General features: G+C 38.5%; 1 long non-coding RNA gene and 1 pseudogene across 1 annotated transcript in view; one reads left to right on the top strand and one right to left on the bottom strand.

The window, feature by feature from the left end:
* LOC129045161 (uncharacterized) overlaps positions 1-16,865 on the bottom strand; it is an 87,196-nt gene extending 70,331 nt beyond the window's left edge. Inside the window, exon 1 of the long non-coding RNA XR_008504905.1 lies at positions 16,778-16,865. This is a non-coding gene — a long non-coding RNA (uncharacterized LOC129045161). The remainder of the gene's footprint in view (positions 1-16,777) is intronic.
* Positions 16,866-19,146: 2,281 nt separating this feature from the next.
* LOC129044977 (GPN-loop GTPase 3-like) lies at positions 19,147-20,854 on the top strand (annotated as a pseudogene).
* The last annotated feature ends 1,305 nt before the right edge of the window (positions 20,855-22,159 follow it).

Here is a 22,159-nt window from a genome sequence, read left to right as displayed (position 1 = left end):
ATCTGACAAAATTTAACACTAATTCTCTAAGAACTTTCAGAAAACTAAGAAGAGAAGGTGACTTTTACAATATGATAAAGGATAATAATAAAATCTCATAGTCATTATCATACTTAATGGTGAAAAACCAAGATAAGGAAGAAAAACAAAGATACCATTGTCACCATTTCAACACTTTACAAAAATCATAGTCAATGCAATAGGATCAAACTAAATAAAATGTGAGAGGAAGTAGAGCAAGACGGCTAAATAGAAACTTTCACTGATTGTCCTCCCTGGAGAAACACCAAATTTAACAACAATCTACACAAAAAAACACCCTCATAAGAACCAAAAATCAGGCAAGCAATCACAGTACCTGATTTTAACTTCATATTACTGAAAGAGGCACTAAACAGGGTAGGAAAGACAGTCTTGTATTGCCAACACCAACCCTCCCTCATCTCCTGGCAGCAGCCACATGGCATAGAGGCAAAACTCTGTGCTTTGGGAAGGAGAGTGCGACTGTGGGAGTTGGCACTAGAACTTAGTGCTGCCAACACCAGGCAGAACTCAGCCAATTAACATGGAAGGAACATTTAGACCAGCCCTAGCCAGAGGGGAATTGCCCATTCCAGCAGTTGTAACTTGAGATACCACAAGCCTTGTCACCCTGGGTTTAAGCGCTCTGGGGTTCTAAATAAACTTGAAAGGCAGGCTAGGCCACAAGGACTGCAACTCCTAGGCAAGTCTTAGTGCTGAGCTGGGCTTGTAGCCAGTGGACGTTGGGGGCACGTGATTTAGCAAGACACCAGCCAGGGCGGCCAGGGAGTGCTTACACTGCCCATCCCCCAACCCCAGCCAGCACAGCTGACAGCTCCAAAAGAGTTCCCTTTCTTCCACTTGAAGAGAGGACAAGGAAGAGTAAAGAAGACTTTGTCTTGCATCTTAGATAACAGCTCAGCCACAGTAGGATACGTCACTGGACAGAGTTGTAAAGCCTCCCACCCAGGTCCTACCTCCTGGAAAATATTTCTAGACACACACTCAGCCAGAAGGTAAACTGCTGCCTTGAAGGGAAGGATCCAGTTCTGGAAGGATTCATCCTCTGCTGGCTAAAGAGCCCTTGGGCCCTGAAAAATCAGCAGTGGTAACCAGGTAGTACATGCCATGGGCCTTGAGTGAGACTCTGAGATGTGCTGGTTTCAGGTGTGACTCAGCATATTCACAGTTGTGGTGGCTATGAAGAGAAACTCCTTCTGCTTGAGAAAAAGCAGAGGGAAGAATAAAGGGGACTTTGCCTTGCAGCTTAGGTACCAGCTTGGACACAGTGAAAAAGAACACCAAGTAGACTCTTGGGGTTCCCAATTCCAGGCCTTGACTCTTGGATGGCATTTCCGGACCTACTCTGGGCCAGAAGAGAGCCCACTTCCCTGAAAGGTGAGTCTCAGGCCTGGCAGCATTCACCACAAGCTGACTGAAGAGCCCTTGGACCTTAAGTGAACATTAGTGGTACCCTGGCAGAAATCCCCATGAACCTGTGGTGGTAGACATGGGGAGAGGTGCCTCTGTCTGGGGAAAGGGGAGGGAAGAGTGGGAAGGACTTTATCCTGTGATTTTGGTGCCAGCCTAGTCACAGTAAAATAGAGCACCAAGTAGATTTCTGAAGTTTCAGTGGCTCCTGGATGGCATCTCTGGACCTGCCTGAGGCCTGGGGGGAGCTTGGCACCCTGAAGGGAAGGACACAAAACTGCCTGGCTTCACCACCAAGTAGTGGTTACAGCAGGCTTTGGGAAAGACCCAGTGCTCTGCTAGTTTCAGGTCTGACCCAGCACAGTCTCACAGTCTCAGTGGTGGTAGCCACAAGGGTGCTTGTGTTACCCCGCCCCCAGCTCACCAGAGAGCAGCTCACCAGAGAGAGAGAGAGAGACAGAGTTTGTTTGGGAGAAAGTAAGAGAAGAATACAAGAGACTTTGCCTGGCAATCCAGATAATTTTTCTGGATCTTATCCAAAATTACCAAGTCCGTACCTCTAGGAGTCTGTAAGAATCACAGCATTACTGAGCTTGGAGTGCTCCCTAATGCACATACAGCTGCAGTGACTAAAAACTTGGATCACAACACCCAAGTCCCTTCAAATACCTGGAAAGCCTTCCCAAGAAGTACAGGCACAAACAAGCCCAGACTGTGAAGACTACAATAAATACTTAACTTTTCAATGCCCAGACATAGAGAAACATCCACAAACTTTAAGACTATCCAGGGAAACATGACCTCACCAAATGAACTAAATAAGGCACCAGGGACCAATGCCAGAGAGACAGAGATATGTGACCTTTCAGACAGAGAATTCAAAATAGCAGTTGTGAAGAAACTCAAGGAAATTCAAGATAACAGAGAAGGAATTCAGAATTCTATTAAAGTTAACATAGACATTGAAATAATTTAAAAAAATGAAGCAGAAATTCTGGAGTTGAAAATGCAATTCACATACTGAAGAATGCATCAGTCTTAACAGCAGAACTGATCAGGCAGAAGAAATAATTAGTAAACTTGAAGACAGGCTATTTAAAAGTACACAGAGGAGACAAAAAATATGAAAGAATGAAGCATGCCTACAAGATCTAGAAAATAGCCTAAAAGGGGCAAACCTAAGAATTATTGGCCTTAAAGAGGAAATTAATACATATCAGCAGAGAAAAACAGCTATATTTAAAGGAATACAGGAAGAAAGAAAAGAAGGAAAAAAAGGCCACAAAACAACAGAAAACAAATAATAAAATGGCAGGAGTAAATCCTTACTTGTCAATAATAAAACTGAATGTAAACAGACAAATCTCTCCAATCAAAAGACATAAAGTGGCTGAATGGATTTAAAATATAAGACAATGGTGTGTTGCTTACAGGAAAAATATATTTCATGCCATTGGAAACCAAAAAAGAGCAGGAGTAGCTATACATGTATCAGATAAAATAGACAAAATAGGTTTAAAGACTAATATGATAAGAAGAGACAAAGAAGGTCATTATATAATGATAAAAATGTCCGTTCAGCAAGGGAATATAACAATTTTAAATATATATATTCACCCAACACTGTAGCACTCAGATATATAAAGCAATTATTATTAAAGAAAGAGATAGACCCCAGTACAATAATAGCTAGTAAAGTCAGCACCCCACTTTCGCATTAGACAGATCATCCAGACAGAAAATGAAAAATGAAATATCAGACTTAATCTGCACTATAAACAAAATGGACCTAGAAGATTATTTACAGAACACTTAATCCAACAACTGCAGAATCACACTTTTCAGCGCATGGATCATTTTCAAGGATAGACCATATGTTAGGTCACAAAACAAGTCTTAACACATAAAAAAAAATTGAAATAATATCAAGCATCTTCTCTGATCACAATGGAATAAAACTATAAATTAATAAGAGGAATTTTGGAATCTATACAAGCACATGGGAATTAAACAATATGTTCCTGAATGATCACTGGGTCAATGAAGAGATTAAGAAATAAACTGAAAAATTTCTTGAAACAAAGGATAATGGAAACACAACACACTAAAACCTATGGTATGCAGTGAAAGCAGTACTAAGAGGGAAGTTTGTAGCTATTAGTGCTTATGTGAAAAAATAAGAAAAACTTCAAATAAACAACCTAATGATGCATCTTAAAGAACTAGAAAAGCAAGAGCAAACCAAAGTCAAAATTGGTAGAAGAGCAGAAATAATAAAGATTAGAACAGAAACAAATGAAATTGATATGAAAAATACAATACAAAGATCAATAAAACAAAAAGTTTGTTTTTTCAAAAGATAAACAAAATTGAAAAAGCTTTAGCCAAACTAAGAAAAAAAGAGTGAAGACCCAAATAAATAAAATCAAAAATGAAAAAGAAGACATTACGACCAGAGACACTAAACCAATACCACAGAAATTCAAAGGATCTTTCTTTCCTTGTTTGCAGAAGATATGATCTTACATTTGGAAAAACCTAGAGACTCCACCAAAAAGTATTAGAACTGATAAACAAATTCAGTATTATAAGATATAAAGTCAACATACAACAAACAGTAGCATTTCTATATACCAACAGCAAATAATCTGAAAAAAAATCAAGAAAGTAGTCCCATTTACAATAGCTACAAATAAAATACCCTGGAATTAACTAATAAAAGAAGTGAAAGATCTCTGCAATGAAAACTGCAAAACATTGATGCAAAAAATTGAAGAGGACACACACACAAAAAATGGAAAGATATTTCATGTTCATGGATTGGAAGAATCAAAATTGTTAAAATATCCATACTACCCAAAGCAATCTACAGATTCATTGCAATCTGTATCAAAATATCAATGACATTCTCACAGAAATGGAAAAATCAATCTTAAAATCTATATAAAACCACAAAAGACCCAGAATAGCCAAAGCTGTCCTGAGCAAAAAGAACAAAACTGAGGAATTACATTACCTGATTCAAATGATACTGTGGAGCTATAGTATCCAAAACAGCATGGCACTCGCAAAAAAACAGATATAGAGGCCAGTGGAACAGAACGGAGGACTCAGAAACAAATCCAGACTTCTACAGTGAACTTATTGACAATAAAGGTGCCAAAAATATACATGGGGGAAAAACAGTCTCTTCAATCAATGGAGCTGGAAAAATTGAATATCCATATGCAGAAGAATGAAACTAGATCCCTATCTCTCACCATATACAAAAATGAAATCAAAATGGATTTAAGACTTAAATCTAAGGCCTAAAACTATGAAATGACTACAAGACAACATTGGGAAAATTCTACGTGACATTGGAGTGGGCAAAGATTTCTTGAGTAATACCCCACAAGCACAGGCAACTAAAGCAAAAATGGACAAATGGGATCACATCAATTTAAAAAGCTTCTGCACAGCAGGGAAACAATAGACAAAATGAAGAGATAACACACAGAATGGGAGAAAATATTTGCAAACTACCCACCTGACAAGGGATTAATAAGCAGAACATATAAGGAGCTCAAATGATTCTATAGGAAAAAAAAAATCTAATAATCCAATTAAAAAATGGGTGAAAGATTTGAATTGACATTTCTCAAAAGAAGATATACAAATAGCAAAGAAGTATATGAATTGGTGCTCAATACCATTAAGAATCAGAGAAATGCAAATCAAAACTACAATAAGATATTATCTCACTCCAGTTAAAATGACTTTTATCCAAATGATGGACAATAACAAATGCTGACAAAATTGTGGAGAAAAGGAAACCCCAGTACAGTGTTTGTGGTAATGTAAATTAGAACAACCACTATGGAGAACTGTTTGGTGGTTCCTCACAAAACTATAAATAGAGCTACCAGCGTATGATCCAGCAATCTCACTGCTAGATATATATCCAAAAGAAAGAAAATCAGTATATCCAAGAGATATCTGCACTCCCACGGTTATTGCAGCACTATGCACAATAGCCAAGATTTGGAAGCAACTTAAATGTTCATCAACAGAAGGATGGATAAAGAAAATGTGGTACACACATACAATAGAGTACTATTCAGCCATAGAAAAGAATGAGAGCCAGTCATTTGCAACAACATAGATAAAACTGGAGGTCATTATGTTAAGTAAAATAAGCCAGGCACAGAAAGACAAACTTTGCGTGTTCTCACTTCTTTGTAGGTGTTAAAAATTAAAACAATCAAACTCATGGAGATAGAGTAAAAGGATGGTTGCCTGAGGCTGGGAAGAGTAGTTGGGGGATTGGGAGGGGGACGTGGGAATGAATAATGGATACAAAGAAATAGTTAGAAACAATGAATAAGATCTTGTATTTGCAGCACAAAAGGGTGACTATAGTCAAAATAGTTTAATTGTACATTTTAAATATCTAAAAGAGTATAATTGGATTGTTTGTAACACAAAGGATAAATGCTTGAGGTGATGGTTACGCCATTTGCCTTGATGTGATTATTACACACTGTTTGCCTGTATCAACATATCCCATATAGTCCAGAAATATGTACACCTACTATGTATCCACAAAAATTAAATGTTTAAAATTTAAAAATTAATAAAATGCATACAGTTGTAGAAAGAAATAAAAGTGTGTATCTTTGTATACATCATGATCATTTATATAGAAAATCATAAGAAAACTTCAAAAATCTACTTGAACGAATGACCTTGGCAAAGTCATAGGGTTCAATTTAATATAAGAACTACGTTGTGCTTCTATATACTGGTAATAATAATTGGAAAATAAAATTTGATCAACTACACTATTTAGCATATTATCTGAAAATATGAGCTATTTAAGAATAAAATATTTGCAAGATCTGTACTTTAAAAACTTCAAAACATGTTGAAAGAAATTAAAGATAACATAAACAAGTGTAGATATATACTATGTTCATGGAACAAGAAACTCAATATGTTAAGATGTCAATTCTACTCAAATTGGTCTGTAGATTGAATGATATGCTAATCAAAATCCCAAGTCTTCTGATGTAGAAATTAGCAAATTGACCCTAAAATTTATACAGAAATGCTAAGAACATAGAACATAGAATAGTCAAAATAATTTTGAGGTAAAAAAAAGAATAAAAATTCAAGATATAACCATCTGATTTCAAGACTTCCTGTATGGTAACAGTGATATGGTTTGGACATGTGTCCCCACCAAATCTCATGTTGAATTGTAATCCCCAGTGTTGGAGATGGGGCCTAGTGTGAGGTGACTGGATCTTGGGGAGAAGGTCCCATGAATGGTTTAGCACCATCCCCACTTGGTACTGTATAGTGAGTGAGTTCTCACAAGATCTGGTTGTTTAAAAGTGGGTAGCACCTCCCCTCCTCCCTTCTTGCTCCTGCTCTGGCCATGTAAGATGCGCCTGCTTCCCTTTGGCCTTCCATGATGATTTTCAGTTTCTTGAGGCCTCTCCAGTAGCAGAAGCTGCTATGCTTCTTGTACAGCCTGAAGAGTCATGAGCCAATTAAAGCTCTTTTCTTTATAAATAGCCAGTCTCAAGTATTTCTTTTGGCAGCCAACTGACTAATTAGAACTGACTAATGCAAACAGTAATCAAGATAATGCAGTATTTGCATTCAGATAGACCTGTAGACCACAGGTCAACTCATTGTTTATAAAGGCAGCAAGGTAATTCAGTTAGGATGGTCTTTCCAATAAACAGTGCCCAAATCACTGAAGAGACATTGATTAAATAAAAAAGAACCTCAATGAGTTCCTCATGTCACAGGCAAAAATTTACTCAGAATGGAGTATAGGTCTAAGTTTAAAAGCTGAAACCATAAAACTTCTAAAAGAAATTATAGACAATGATCTTCACAATTATGGGGTAGGCAAAGCTTTTCAGGCCACACAAAGGACAAACTACAAAAATTGGAGAAACTGGACTTCATCAAAATTTTATTTTATTTTATCTTTTTATTACTATACTTTAAGTTTTAGGGTACATGTGCACAATGTGCAGGTTAGTTACATATGTATACACGTGCCATGCTGGTGTGCTACACCCATTAACTTGTCATTTAGCATTAGGTATATCTCCTAATGCTATCCCTCCCCCCTCCCCCCACCCCACAACAGTTCCCAGAGTGTACTGTTCCCCTTCCTGTGTCCATGTGTTCTCATTGTTCAATTCCCATCTATGAGTGAGAACATGCGATGTTTGGTTTTTTGTCCTTGCCATAGTTTACTGAGAATGATGATTTCCAATTTCATCCATGTCCCTACAAAGGACATGAACTCATCATTTTTTATGGCTGCATAGTATTCCATGGTGGATATGTGCCACATTTTCTTAATCCAGTCTATCATTGTTGGACATTTGGGTTGGTTCCAAGTCTTTGCTATTGTGAATAGTGCCACAATAAACATACGTGTGCATGTGTCTTTACAGCAGCATGATTTATAGTCCTTTGGGTATATACCCAGTAATGGGATGGCTGGGTCAAATGGTATTTCTAGTTCTAGATCCCTGAGGAATTGCCACACCGACTTCCACAAGGGTTGAACTAGTTTACAGTCCCACCAACAGTGTAAAAGTGTTCCTATTTCTCCACATCCTCTCCAGCACCTGTTGTTTCCTGACTTTTGAATGATTGCCATTCTAACTGGTGTGAGATGGTATCTCATGGTGGTTTTGATTTGCATTTCTCTGATGGCCAGTGATGATGAGCATTTTTTCATGTGTCTTTTGGCTGCATAAATGTCTTCTTTTGAGAAGTGTCTGTTCATATCCTTTGCCCACTTTTTGATGGGGCTGTTGGTTTTTTCTTGTAAATTTGTTGGAGTTCGTTGTAGATTCTGGATATTAGCCCTTTGTCAGATGAGTAGCTTGCGAAAATTTTCTCCCATTGTGTAGGTTGCCTGTTCACTCTGATGGTAGTTTCTTTTGCTGTGCAAAAGCTCTTGAGTTTAATTAGATCCCATTTGTCAATTTTGGCTTTTGTTGCCATTGCTTTTGGTGTTTTAGACATGAAGTCCTTGCCCATGCCTATGTCCTGAATGGTAATGCCTAGGTTTTCTTCTAGGGTTTTTATGGTTTTAGGTCTAACATTTAAGTCTCTAATCCATCTTGAATTAATTTTTGTAGAAGGTGTAAGGAAGGGATACAGTTTCAGCTTTCTACATATGGCTGGCCAGTTTTCCCAGCACCATTTATTAAATAGGGAATCCTTTCCCCATTGCTTGTTTTTCTCAGGTTTGTCAAAGATCAGATGGTTGTAGATATGTGGCATTATTTCTGAGGGCTCTGTTCTGTTCCATTGATCTATATCTCTGTTTTGGTACCAGTACCATGCTGTTTTGGTTACTGTAGCCTTGTAGTATAGTTTGAAGTCAGGTAGCGTGATGCCTCCAGCTTTGTTCTTTTGGCTTAGGATTGACTTGGCGATGCGGGCTCTTTTTTGGTTCCATATGAACTTTAAAGTAGTTTTTTCCAATTCTGTGAAGAAAGTCATTGGTAGCTTGATGGGGATGGCATTGAATCTATAAATTACCTTGGGCAGTATGGCCATTTTCACGATATTGATTCTTTCTACCCATGAGCATGGAATGTTCTTCCATTTGTTTGTATCCTCTTTTATTTCACTGAGCAGTGATTTATAGTTCTCCTTGAAGAGGTCCTTCACTTCCCTTGTAAGTTTGATTCATAAGTATTTTATTCTCTTTGAAGCAATTGTGAATGGGAGTTCACTCATGATTTGGCTCTCTGTTTGTCTATTATTGGTATATAAGAATGCTTATGATTTTTGTACATTGATTTTGTATCTTGAGACTTTGCTGAAGTTGCTTATCAGCTTAAGGAGATTTTGGGCTGAGACAATGGGGTTTTCTAGATATACAATCATGTCGTCTGCAAACAGGGACAATTTGATTTCCTCTTTTCCTAATTGAATACCCTTTATTTTCTTCTCCTGCCTAATTGCCCTGGCCAGAACTTCCAACACTATGTTGAATAGGAGTGGTGAGAGAGGGCATCCCTGTCTTGTGCCAGTTTTCAAAGGGAATGCTTCCAGTTTTTACCCATTCAATATGATATTGGCTGTGGGTTTGTCATCGATAGCTCTTATTATTTTGAGATATGTCCCATCAACACCTAATTTCTTGAGAGTTTTTAGCATGAAGCGTTGTTCAATTTTGTCAAAGGCCTTTTCTGCATCTATTGAGATAATCATGTGGTTTTTGTCTTTGGTTCTGTTTATATGCTGGATTACATTTATTGATTTGTGTATATTGAACCAGCCTTGCATCCCAGGGATGAAGCCCACTTGATCATGGTGGATAAGCTTTTTGATGTGCTGCTGGATTCGGTTTGCCAGTACTTTATTGAGGATTTTTGCATCAATGTTCATCAAGGATATTGGTCTAAAATTCTCTTTTTTTGTTGTGTCTCTGCCCGGCTTTGGTATCAGGATGATGCTGGCCTCATAAAATGAGTTAGGGAGGATTCCCTCTTTTTCTATTGATTGGAATAGTTTCAGAAGGAATGGTACCAGTTCCTCCTTGTACCTCTGGTAGAATTCGGCTGTGAATCCATCTGGTCCTGGACTCTTTGTGGTTGGTAAGCTATTGATTATTGCCACAATTTCAGATCCTGTTATTGGTCTTTTCAGAGATTCAACTTCTTCCTGGTTTTTTCTTGGGAGAGTGTATGTGTCGAGGAATTTATTGATTTCTTCTAGATTTTCTAGTTTATTTGAGTAGAGGTGTTTGTAGTATTCTCTGATGGTAGTTTGTATTTCTGTGGGATCGGTGGTGATATCCCCTTTATCATTTTTTATTGCATCTATTTTATTCTTCTCTCTTTTTTTCTTTATTAGTCTTGCTAGTGGTCTATCAATTTTGTTGATCCTTTCAAAAAAAAACAGCTCCTGGATTTGTTAATTTTTTGAGGGGTTTTTTGTGTCTCTATTTCCTTCAGTTCTGCTCTGATTTTAGTTATTTCTTGCCTTCTGCTAGCTTTTGAGTGTGTTTGCTCTTGCTTTTCTAGTTCTTATAGTTGTGATGTTAGGGTGTCAATTTTGGATCTTTCCTGCTTTCTCTTGTGAGCATTTAGTGCTATAAATTTCCCTCTACACACTGCTTTGAATATGTCCCAGAGATTCTGGTACGTTGTGTCTTTGTTCACTTGGGAAGCGCAAGGTGTCAGGGAATTCCCTTTCCTGGTCAAGGAAAGGGGTGACAGATGGCATCTGGAAAATCGGGCCACTCCCACCCCAATACTGCGCTTTTCCGATGGGCTTAGTAAACAGCGCACCAGGAGATTATAGCCCGCACCTGGCTCAGAGGGTCCTATGCCCAGGGAGCCTTGCTGATTGCTAGCATAGAAGTCTGAGATCAAACTGCAAGGTGGCAGCGAGGCTGGGGGAGGGGCGCCCGCCATTGCCCAGGCTCCCTTAGGTAAACAAAGCAGCCGGGAAGCTCGAACTGGGTGGAGCCCACCACAGCTCAAGGAGGCCTGCCTGCCTCTGTAGGCTCCACCTCTGGGGGCAGGGCACAGACAAACAAAAAGACAGCAGTAACCTCTTCAGACTTAGATGTCCCTGTCTGACAGCTTTGAGGAGAGCAGTGGTTCTCCCAGCATGCAGCTGGAGATCTGAGAACGGGCAGACTGCCTCCTCAAATAGGTCCCTGACCCCTGACCCCTGAGCAGCCTAACTGGGAGGCACCCCCTAGTAGGGGCAGACTGACACCTCACATGGCCGGGTACTCCTCTGAGACAAAACTTCCAGAGGAACGATCAGATAGCAGCATTCACAGATCAAGAAAACCCGTGGTTCTGCAGACACCGCTGCTGATACCCAGGCAAACAGGGTCTGGAGTGGACCTCTAGCAAACTCCTACAGACCTGCAGCTGGGGTTCTGTCTGTTAGAAGGAAAACTAACAAGCAGAAAGGACATCCACACCAAAAACCCATCTGTACAACATCATCATCAAAGACCAAAAGTAGTTAAAATCACAAAGATGGGGAGAAAACAGAACAGAAAAACTGGAAACTCTAAAAAGCAGAGCGCCTCTCCTCCTCCAAAGGAACGCAGTTCCTCACCAGCAACGGAACAAAGCTGGACGGAGGATGACTTTGACGGGTTGAGAGAAGAAGGCTTCAGAGGATCAAACCACTCTGAGCTACAGGAGGAAATTCAAACCAAAGGCAAAGAAGTTGAAAACTTTGAAAAAACTTTAGACGAATGTATAACTAGAATAACCAATACAGAGAAGTGCTTAAAGGAGCTGATGGAGCTGAAAGCCAAGGCTCGAGAACTACGTGAAGAATGCAGAAGCCTCAGGAGCCGATGCAACCAACTGGAAGAAAGGGTATCAGTGATGGAAGATGAAATGAATGAAATGAAGTGAGAAGGGAAGTTTAGAGAAAAAGGAATAAAAAGAAACAAACAAAGCCTCCAAGAAATATGGGACTATGTGAAAAGACCAAATCTACGTCTGATTGGTGTACCTGAAAATGACGGGGAGAATGGAACCAAGTTGGAAAACACTCTGCAGGATATTATCCAGGAGAACTTCCCCAATCTAGCAAGGCAGGCCAACATTCAGATTCAGGAAATACAGAGAACACCACAAAGATACTCCTCGAGAAGAGCAACTCCAAGACACATAATTGTTAGTTTCACCAAAGTTGAAATGAAGGAAAAAATGTTAAGGGCAGCCAGAGAGAAAGGTCGGGTTACCCACAAAGGGAAGCCCATCAGACTAACAGCGGATCTCTCGGCAGAAACTCTACAAGCCAGAAGAGAGTGGGGGCCGATATTCAACATTCTTAAAGAAAAGAATTTTCAAACCAGAATTTCATATCCAGCCAAACTAAGCTTCATAAGTGAAGGAGAAATAAAATACTTTACAGACAAGCAAATGCTGAGAGATTTTGTCACCACCAGGCCTGCCCTAAAAGAGCTCCTGAAGGAAGCACTAAACATGGAAAGACACAACTGGTACCAGCTGCTGCAAAATCATGCTAAAATGTAAAGACCATCGAGACTAGGAAGAAACTGCATCAACTAACCAGCAAAATAACCAGCTAACATCATAATGACAGGATCAAATTCACACATAACAATATTAACCTTAAATGTAAATGGGCTAAATGCTCCAATTAAAAGACACAGACTGGCAAATTGGATAAAGAGTCAAGACCCATCAGTGTGCTGTATTCAGGAAACTCATCTCATGTGCAGAGACACACATAGGCTCAAAATAAAGGGATGGAGGAAGATCTACCAAGCAAATGGAAAACAAAAAAAGGCAGGGGTTGCAATCCTAGTCTCTGATAAAACAGACTTTAAACCAAAAAAGATCAAAAGAGACAAAGAAGGCCATTACATAATGGTAAAGGGATCAATTCAACAAGAAGAGCTAACTATCCTAAATATATATGCACCCAAAACAGGAGCACCCAGATTCATAAAGCAAGTCCTGAGTGACCTACAAAGAGACTTAGACTCCCACACAATAATAATGGGAGACTTTAACACCCCACTGTCAACATTAGACAGATCAATGAGACAGAAAGTCAACAAGGATACCCAGGAATTGAACTCAGCTCTGCACCAAGCGGACCTAATAGACATCTACAGAACTCTCCACCCCAAATCAACAGAATATACATTTTTTTCAGTAGCACACCACACCTATTCCAAAATTGACCACAAAGTTGGAAGTAGAGCTCTCCTCAGCAAATGTAAAAGGACAGAAATTATAACAAACTGCCTCTCAGACCACAGTGCAATCAAACTAGAACTCAGGATTAAGAATCTCACTCAAAACCGCTCAACTACATGGAAACTGAACAACCTGCTCCTGAATGACTACTGGGTACATAACGAAATGAAGGCAGAAATAAAGATGTTCTTTGAAACCAGCGAGAACAAAGACACGACTTCATCAAAATTTTAAATTCAGTTACATGAAAGAGACCAAAGAATATATTGTCCAAGCACCATGGTTCATGCCTGTAACTCTAAGATTTCAGGAGGCTGAGGTGGGAGGAACCCTTGATCTCCGGAGTTTGAGGCTGCAGTGAGCCATGATTGCACCACTGTACTCTAGCCTGGGTGAGAGAGCAAGACCCTGACTCAAAAAAAAAAAAAAAAAAAGAAATAATATATATAAAGAACTCTCACAACTCAATAATAAGACCAATTGAAACTACCTTTGCAAAAATTATAACAGTGAGAAAATTATGATGCTGAGAGAAATCTAACCTGATTCCATCTAGCTTCTAAACTCCAAGCTGCCCTTGTTCATTCCTGATCATAGGCTGAACTAACTTTGGAAGGAACTTAGTTTATAGTTTAACTTTGAAACAAAGATAACAGCCCTTTCCCCAAATCAACTCCCATCTTGCCTGGGGACCAGACTGCCCTTATAGGAGCAATATATTAGCCACAAGATTAGAAATTATGTTCTGGAGTCATACAGCCAGAGGCCACAAGATGCTGAACCTCCCCAGTTGCTCCTAGGGATAACATCACTATTATAAAACCTAAGACTGGTGCTCGAGACACTTTCTAGACCCTGCATTCTGATCCACCAGCTAGCACCCAGACCAGTAATCTGGCTCTACCAGTTCTGCAATCCCACCGAGGAACAGAAGACAACAAGAAAAACCCACTTCGATCCCTTGTGATTTCATCTCTGACCTAACCAATCAGCACTCTCCAGTCCCCGGCCTCCTGTCTGCCAAATTATCCGTTAAAAACCCCGGTCTCAAAATTTTCGGGGAGACTGAATTGAGTAATAAAACTCCAGTCTCCCATTCAGGTGGCTCTGAGTGAATTCAGCCCTGTCTACTGCAATTCCTTTACCTGGGCATGCAAAGGACAAACTCCTTGATAAATCACCTTTACTTGGGCAGCAGGCAAGGAGAACCCATTGGACAGTTACAAAATGGCCCTATTTTTAAAAATGGGCATAAGATTTTGCAAACATTTCACAAAAAGGACTTCACGAATGTCCAATAAACACATGAAAAAACTTAACATTACTAGTCATTAGGAAAATGTGATTAAAACAATGAGATACCACTTTATACGCATTTCAGTGGCTCTGGTTTGGAGCAATTAGAAATCTCGGGCATTACTGATGGAAATGTAAAGTGGTACAGTCAGTTTGGAAAACAGCTGATGGTTTCTTATAAAGTTAAAAATACACTTACTATATGATACAGCAATCCCACCCCCAGGCATTTACCCAAGAGAAATGAGAACATATGTCCACACAAATACATGGATACTAATACCCATAGCCGTCTGATTTTTAATGGGCTAAAACAGAAACAACCCAAATGCCCATGGATACACATATTGGAGTACGTTTATATAATAGAATACTACTCAGCCAATGAAAAGCATGGACTAATGATGTACATACAGCAACACGGATTGAATCTCAAAAAACGTTCAACTGACTTTTTAAAAAGCCATCAGATAACTTCATTTATATGGAATTCTAGAAAAGGCAATACTAATCTACAATGACAGAAAGGAGACCAGTGGCTGTCTATGACCAGGGCTGGGGAGAGTGGTTACTGCAAAGGAAACCAGAATTCTTTGGGGTGATGTCAATTCTCCATGTTTTAATGTGGTTATGGTTACATAGGAGGATACATTTGTCAAATTTGTTAAACTGTAAAATAAAGTTAGTTTTTTTTAAAGAGAGACTGTTTTTCCTGTTTTGTTTTCCCCTTCACTTTTCAGAATTAAGCTGCACTTAGCAGACTTTCCTGGTTACTTTGAATCAGGAACTCCTCAAAAAGTCTGTTGATGAAGGGAGAATCACAGTTAGGCATTTAGAGCAGCTTGATATGACAACTAAATGTAGAAATTCCTAATGAAAAAAAAAAAACCACTTGAAATGTTGCCACATATGGAATGGGCTGGAGAAGATATCACTGAGGCATCATTGTTGTAGGGGGTCCTTTCTAGGGAAGGGAAGGGAGGCGAAGGACCATGAGCTCATCATTATCAAGGATTCTGAAACTTCAGTTCATTTTTTATTAATAAATTGCCTTAATGTGGCCAACGAATCGCCAGTCTGATTGGAAACTCTTTCCTGCACTGAAGAAACTGCACCAATTAGCAATATTCATCTGCCAATTCAGCTCTGCAGGTTCAGGCTCATTTAACTTGACAAAAATAGCTTCTTTTTCTTGAGTAGGGGAAGTTTTTCCTCTGCCTCCGGCCCTAGTGATGGGCAGAGGTGGTGGAATCTTATTACAGCCTCCCTGTCCCTGATGCTCTTTATCCACAGGCTACCCGTTTTTTTTTTTTTTTGGATACCCATTTCACGACTTTCTTTGGTTTCTTTATCACAAAAGTCACTCTATGTCTTTTAGCTCAAAGCCCTACTGCAGTATTCTCTGTTTGTCTTTTTCCCTTTACTCTTAATATCTTCTTTATTTGTTCCTTCCCTTTTCCCCTTCTTCCCTTATCCCGTTTCATTCTTCCCTCTTTTTTTCTTTAATTCTTCACCAGCCCCTAGCATATTGTAAACTATTTGCCCCTTTCATGATGTAATCAGGAACCGACCTCTGCCGTAGTAATCAGGTGGGTTTTTTTTTTCTTTGCAGTTTCCTTATACTGAAGTTGTACCACCCCGCCCCCATCACCATCACCTCCACTTCATTTTAAATGTTCTACTCTTGTCCAAGAGAGACTGGCCACTTCTTCCTACCATTTCAGCCCATCATAAATTCGTAAATATGGATTCATTTGCTGAGCCTAAGTTTTCTGCATGAAAGTAAATCCCTTTTGTGATACCTACAAAAGTCACAGAATCATCAACCACAGTTCAAAAGAGCAAATGATAAATATTCATTGCATCACAATGAACTTGATTCTAAAAAGCAAATTATTTGCTATATAATAGAAACAGGCAGGTTAAAAACAATAATTAGAGTGTGAAAGAGGTAAAAGAAAGTTCTGAGAGTGATATAAAGTTTCATTACATTGACTGAAGATGGTTTCATGGAAGTATATTATGTCAAAACTCATCAATAATACACTTTAAATATGGATGGTTTATTTACATCAATTATGCCTCAATAAAGCTGTAAAGCAAAGCAAAGAAATAGTAAGAAACAAAGACAAACAAAAACACCAATGACTTAGGAGTAATTAGCCAAGCTATTCTTAAATGTAGGCTAGTGTATATGTAATTTTAGCCTTGCTATTTATCAGCTGTATCCTTATTCTATGAAAATCTCATTTTATCTTAAAAAAAATTAGGATGCGAGGACATACCTCTGAATGTTCAGTGGTCCTGGGATGATCTCATGCAAGCTCGTTTCACTGTGAGCTGATGAATCAGCATAAAAGCTGAATGGTATCTCATGATCACACTCTGCTCTGCCAATAAGACAGTTTATTTTAACTTGCCGTTCCCATATTTTGAAAGAAACTGACTGCTGCAGAAATACACAAATCAGAGATATTATCAATCCTGAACTCCCAGTAACTTTATTTTTATTCTACTTGGTCACACAGGCTACTGGAGTTAATGTCCTATAGGCACTTGAGGATGCTGGGCACCTGGCAGGTATGCATGTTGGTCAATTCATTTGACCACATTTGTTTGCGAGGAAAATTTTCCTTAATGCATCTTCAAATAGAAAAGTCTATGAGTAATCAAATGTGAGTGACAGAAGAGTAACCTTATTCCACTAATGTCCCCTTTAAAAATTTTCCCCCTGAGCAACCATAAAGAATAAAAATAGTGATAATTATCAGTTCTCCATTTTTGCTGTGGAAGCTGGGGAGCTATGAAACAAATATGCAGCTCAGTTTCTGAGGACATTAAAAAATGCATTATGCGTGTTATTCTTACCCCAGTGACAACTTATTTTTTTTAACCATTGTTTTTTCTCTGACCTGATCCTTCCTTCCTTCCTTTCTTTCTCTCTTTCTTTCTTTCTTTCTTTTTCCTTCCTTCTTTTTCTTTCTTTCTCTCTCTCTTCCTTCATTTCTTCCTTTCTTTTTCTCTTTCTCTCTCTCCCTCTCTCTCTTTCTCTTTCTTTTTCTCTTTCTTTCTTTCTTTCTCTTTCTTTCTTCTCTTTTGTATCACAGAAAGCTTCCTCCAATCCTTTTTCTAACAAGGTAGGGTGCAAACAAAGGAATAACAAACTTCCTTTAGATATGAGAAATGTGGATCTTTTTAAGTGTTATTTTTGAGAGTCTTAAGGCAACATTAGGATAATGACATAACATGAAAACTGTGGAGATACATTTTGATCTCATGTGAGCCCCAGGGTGGCTTTTATTTACAAATCATGTTTACTTCTCAGAGGGGTGGGCAGACATAAGCCAATGTTTCAGAGACAATCTGAGGTGAAAGCTTTTCTCTCCCCAACAATGGCATATTTGTAGTAGAATTTTCTCATAAAAGTCTTGGTGAACAAAAATACACAGGGATAGAAGGTGGAATGGAAGGAAGTCCATTTCAGAAAGAAATAATCCTAACATAACTTTCAAGATATAACAATAGGTTATTAACTGGTGGATTTGGCAGGGAAAATTCTCCTACATCATTTTTTCTTTTTCTTCTTCTTCCTTTCTTTTTAAATTTATTTTATTTCATTTTTTTATATTTAGAGACAGAGTCTAGCTCTGTTGCCCAGGCTGCAGTGTAGTCGCACAATCATAGCTCACTGCAGCCTTTGACTCCTGGGCTCTAGAGATCCTCCTGCTTCAGCCTCCCAAGAGCTGGGACTGTAGGTGTGCACCACCACGCCCAGCTAATTTTTTATTTTTTGTACAGACAGGGATCAGCCTCTATTGCCCAGGCTGATCTTAAACACCTGGCTTCAAGCAATCCTCCCACCTCAGCCTCCCTAAGTGCTGGGATTATGGACATGAGCTACTGTGTCCAGCATGAAATCATTTATGGTATGTTGACCATTTTTCAACTGGATATGAAGGCAGTATAGACACACAACTGTGAATTTGTGCTTTGTTTACTTAGTTTCTTTATATAGGAATTTTCAAACAAATGTAAAGTGGAGGCATGTACACTGCAGTAGGTAATGGCTGTATCAGTCAACACTTAGCCTTAGTTGTCATCACAGTGTTTTACCCCAGTACCATGCCTATCCTCGTGGGCCAAAAACACAGATAGAGTCTAGAAGAATGCACAAAGCAGCTTTTCACCAAGGGTTCAGTTTCCATTCTACTTGCTAACCCACAGAGAATGCATAGAAGGTGGAGATTAGAGAGTGACTTCTACACTCCATTCAGCAGATTCCAAGTTTCTCAATGGCCATGAAGAGTCTTCGCTCTAGAGCCTCAAGGTTACTAAACTGCCACTTTTCAAGGTTCCTATTCTTGCTTTCTCCTCCATGCCGCAGTCTTTAATTCCTTTGGTCTTCCCAGTTTTTCCCAGATTCTGCCCATTTGGTCTCTGGAAGGGGTTGTCAGTCACTCAGCTCCATGGGTTTTAATGCTAGGTGGAGTCATAGTGAAGTTTCTATAATGTAATCAGACTTATTATTCCAAGGCCAAGACTGATCTACTTTTATCAGTTAGAACTCCTTATATTGCAAGTGACAGAAAGCCCAAGCCAAGGGACTTGGGTCAAGTTTGTCCTCAAGAACTCGCTTGTCCTTTCAGCTTCTAGTATGTCCTTGCCCTCATCTACTCAGGCTTTCCTACCAATTTCTGGCTGGCTGTTCTATAGTGACTTCAGGTTCGACATCAGACACAGAGACAACAGCCTTGCACAGACTTCTCCACCAGCAACATAGTTTCATAAAAATCTAACCCCCATAACAAATCCTTTAATCTATATTACTTCTAGTGGTTCTACTTCTTTGACTAATAATATGCCTTTACATAATACATTCCAAGGTCTTGGAAAAGTCTATGCACATTGCATTCATCTGTTCTTGCACTGCCATAAAGAAATACCTGAGACTGAGTAATTTATAAAGAAAATATGTTTAATTGGCTCACAGTTCTGTAGGTTATACAGGAAGTATGGCAGCATCTGCTTCTTGGGAGGCCTTAGGAAACTTACAATTATGTCAGAAGGTGAAGGGGAAGCGGGCACGTCTTACATGGCCAGAGCAGGAGCAAGAAGAGGTGGAGGGGCAGCCTAGGCAGGTGATACAGACTTTTAAACAACTAGATCTCGTGAGAACTCTATCATGAGAATAGCACCCAAGGGATAGTGCTAAACCATTCATGAAGGATCCACCCCCATGATCCAATAACCTTCCACCAGGCCCCACCTCCAACATTGGGGATTATAGGGACATGAGATTTGGTGGGGACACAGACACAGACCATATCACACATATACTCTGTCTGCCACTCTCTTGATTAAAAATTGCAATCTAGTTTAGACAGTCGGTCTTAGTAATAGTGAGCATTCTCTTTTTATATTTTATTGAAGTCATTAGACAAATAATTATAAAGCTTGAGTCACTATTTAATATGTCATGAGCATTATTCATGCCCTTGCACAGTCTTTATAACCATAATTTTAAAAAGGCTTGACAATATTTGAGTGGATGCTCTGTAATTTCATTTTTCACTTTTCTATTGTTGGCGCTGTAGGTTTTTCCCAATACTTTACTGTTATGAATAATGATCTGAGGTGCTGCTTCATGCATATAATTTTTCCATATTTTTGGAATATTTGGTTAGTCTATAATTTCATAAATTGAGGATAAAGGTATGTAAAAGGTATTAGCATTTGTATTGCTTTTGATTCATATTGTTTAATTGCTTCCAAAAGGACTAGGACAATTACAATCCTGTTAGTAATTGGTAATATCCTTGCTAGCTTCGATTGTCCAGCTTGGACTGAGTTGTACATTCACCTGACTGTGATGAAGCAGCTGGTCCTGCAACTCGAGCAGTGGAGTTTCCGAGTCTATAGAGTTTTTCTTGTTGATTCTCAGTTCATGGTGGAGTCATTCAAGTGTATTTCTGGCATCTTGGCAGTCCTGAGTGCCATGCTCTCTCTAGAAATTCCACAAGTTAACATCGTGATCAAAATGTAGCTGCAGAGTAAAAAAGCTAAAAAGCAAACTGAAAGTTTCTAGATCTAGACGTGGATTCCTTATTTGATGATTCTACAAGTGGCTTAGGAAGCAAAAAATTCAAAAAAGTAACTAAAGTTTTATGTGGACTGATGACTGCAGCATAGTTCTCTTCTTACCTTATGATCAGTCAGATGAAGAAAGTATGAACATTGTATTATAGCATATTGATTTTGCCATTCAATGTGGAGAAGATTCAAAATTTAAATAACCAAAGGAATATGAAAATGAGTCTTCTTCTATGTTTGATGAATATTTTCAAGAACACCAGGATGAATGAAGAGTTTACTAAGGAGTAACTGTCTATATGTGAAGAGCTTGTGGCCAAACTGGCAGAATATTCTTCTCTTCAAAGGATGCAGTAGTAGAAAGCTGCATATTCTAATGAAAAAAAAAGTACATTTTTTTTTATCAGCAGCATGCCTGAATCAAGTTTTGAATTATTCTGAAACTGCTGCTGCTTAACATGGAAACTTGTAGTATTATTTTGATAGTATCAATTTAAATTTAAAAGTCAAAATTGAAATGAATGCACATAGATTTGTATATAAATTAGCACCTCTGCAACAGTTAATAAGGCTAATACAATCTCATTTTTACTGTTTGTATTGTTTTTGAGGTGCAGGAATTATTGTAACAAAATATACATGTCTATTCAGAGGGAAATATCTGGAAGGATATAGGTAAGATCACTGCCCATCTGTATCTTACCATTTCCCTACATTGAAAATGTATTATTTATATAATTAAAAAATTTAAAAGGGAATATAATTTTAAGTTCTTTCCCGATTTAACAGAAAAAAGTGCCTATTCAATTTGAAAGGCATTCTACATTTCTCATTTTATGCTAGTATCTATTTTCTGCTTTACAATATCTAGAAAATATCAATATCTTTACTGATCCAGAGTACACCTGAAATATTGGAAAGACACTTTCCCTGGACATTAATTTCTGAGTTGTGAATGCAATCTGCCAAAAATATAAGGATTTGACCGCATATTTTCTGATTAAACTAGGATACTTATTTGGATCATTTGTGTAATTGGAAAGGTTAAGAGAATCATCAGGGGAGACAATGTGGAGGCTATAAAAACACTGCAATTAATATCTTATCTTTTTAAATTTTAGGTAATAGCACTTTTGCTCTTCATAATAGCATCTTCAGGGAAAGCATATTGAATTCAATCTGTTGTGTGAAATATTTTCAGTTAGAGAAGGTACAGTATATATATATAAATGAATGTACAGATTGCTGATGATTTATTTTGGATCTATAGCAGCCTTGGAAATAGAACTGAGTTTTATATAGATCTTTCCGAGTCAGGGTAGCCCTAAGCTCTTTATAGAGCAGTAATGTTGGCTGTGTCTAAATAAGACCCATCCTTACAGCTGAAAGATAAAAAAAAATTCAGATAATGAACCATTTAATTTTTTCTGTATAATGTCACATAAATAGTTTGATTTGGGGCTTCCAAAACTGCATGGCTATTTTGGCTTTATGGATGCATCTTTTGCAAGTCTCAATGCCCTGTAAAAGTGGGAAGGCTGTCAGAAATATCTTTAAGTAGGCCGGGTGTGGTGGCT

This window comes from Pongo pygmaeus, chromosome 8 (genome assembly GCF_028885625.2).
Source record: "Pongo pygmaeus isolate AG05252 chromosome 8, NHGRI_mPonPyg2-v2.0_pri, whole genome shotgun sequence".
NCBI classification, from domain to species: Eukaryota; Metazoa; Chordata; class Mammalia; order Primates; family Hominidae; genus Pongo; species Pongo pygmaeus.
This window is presented reverse-complemented; position numbering and strand designations above follow the sequence as displayed.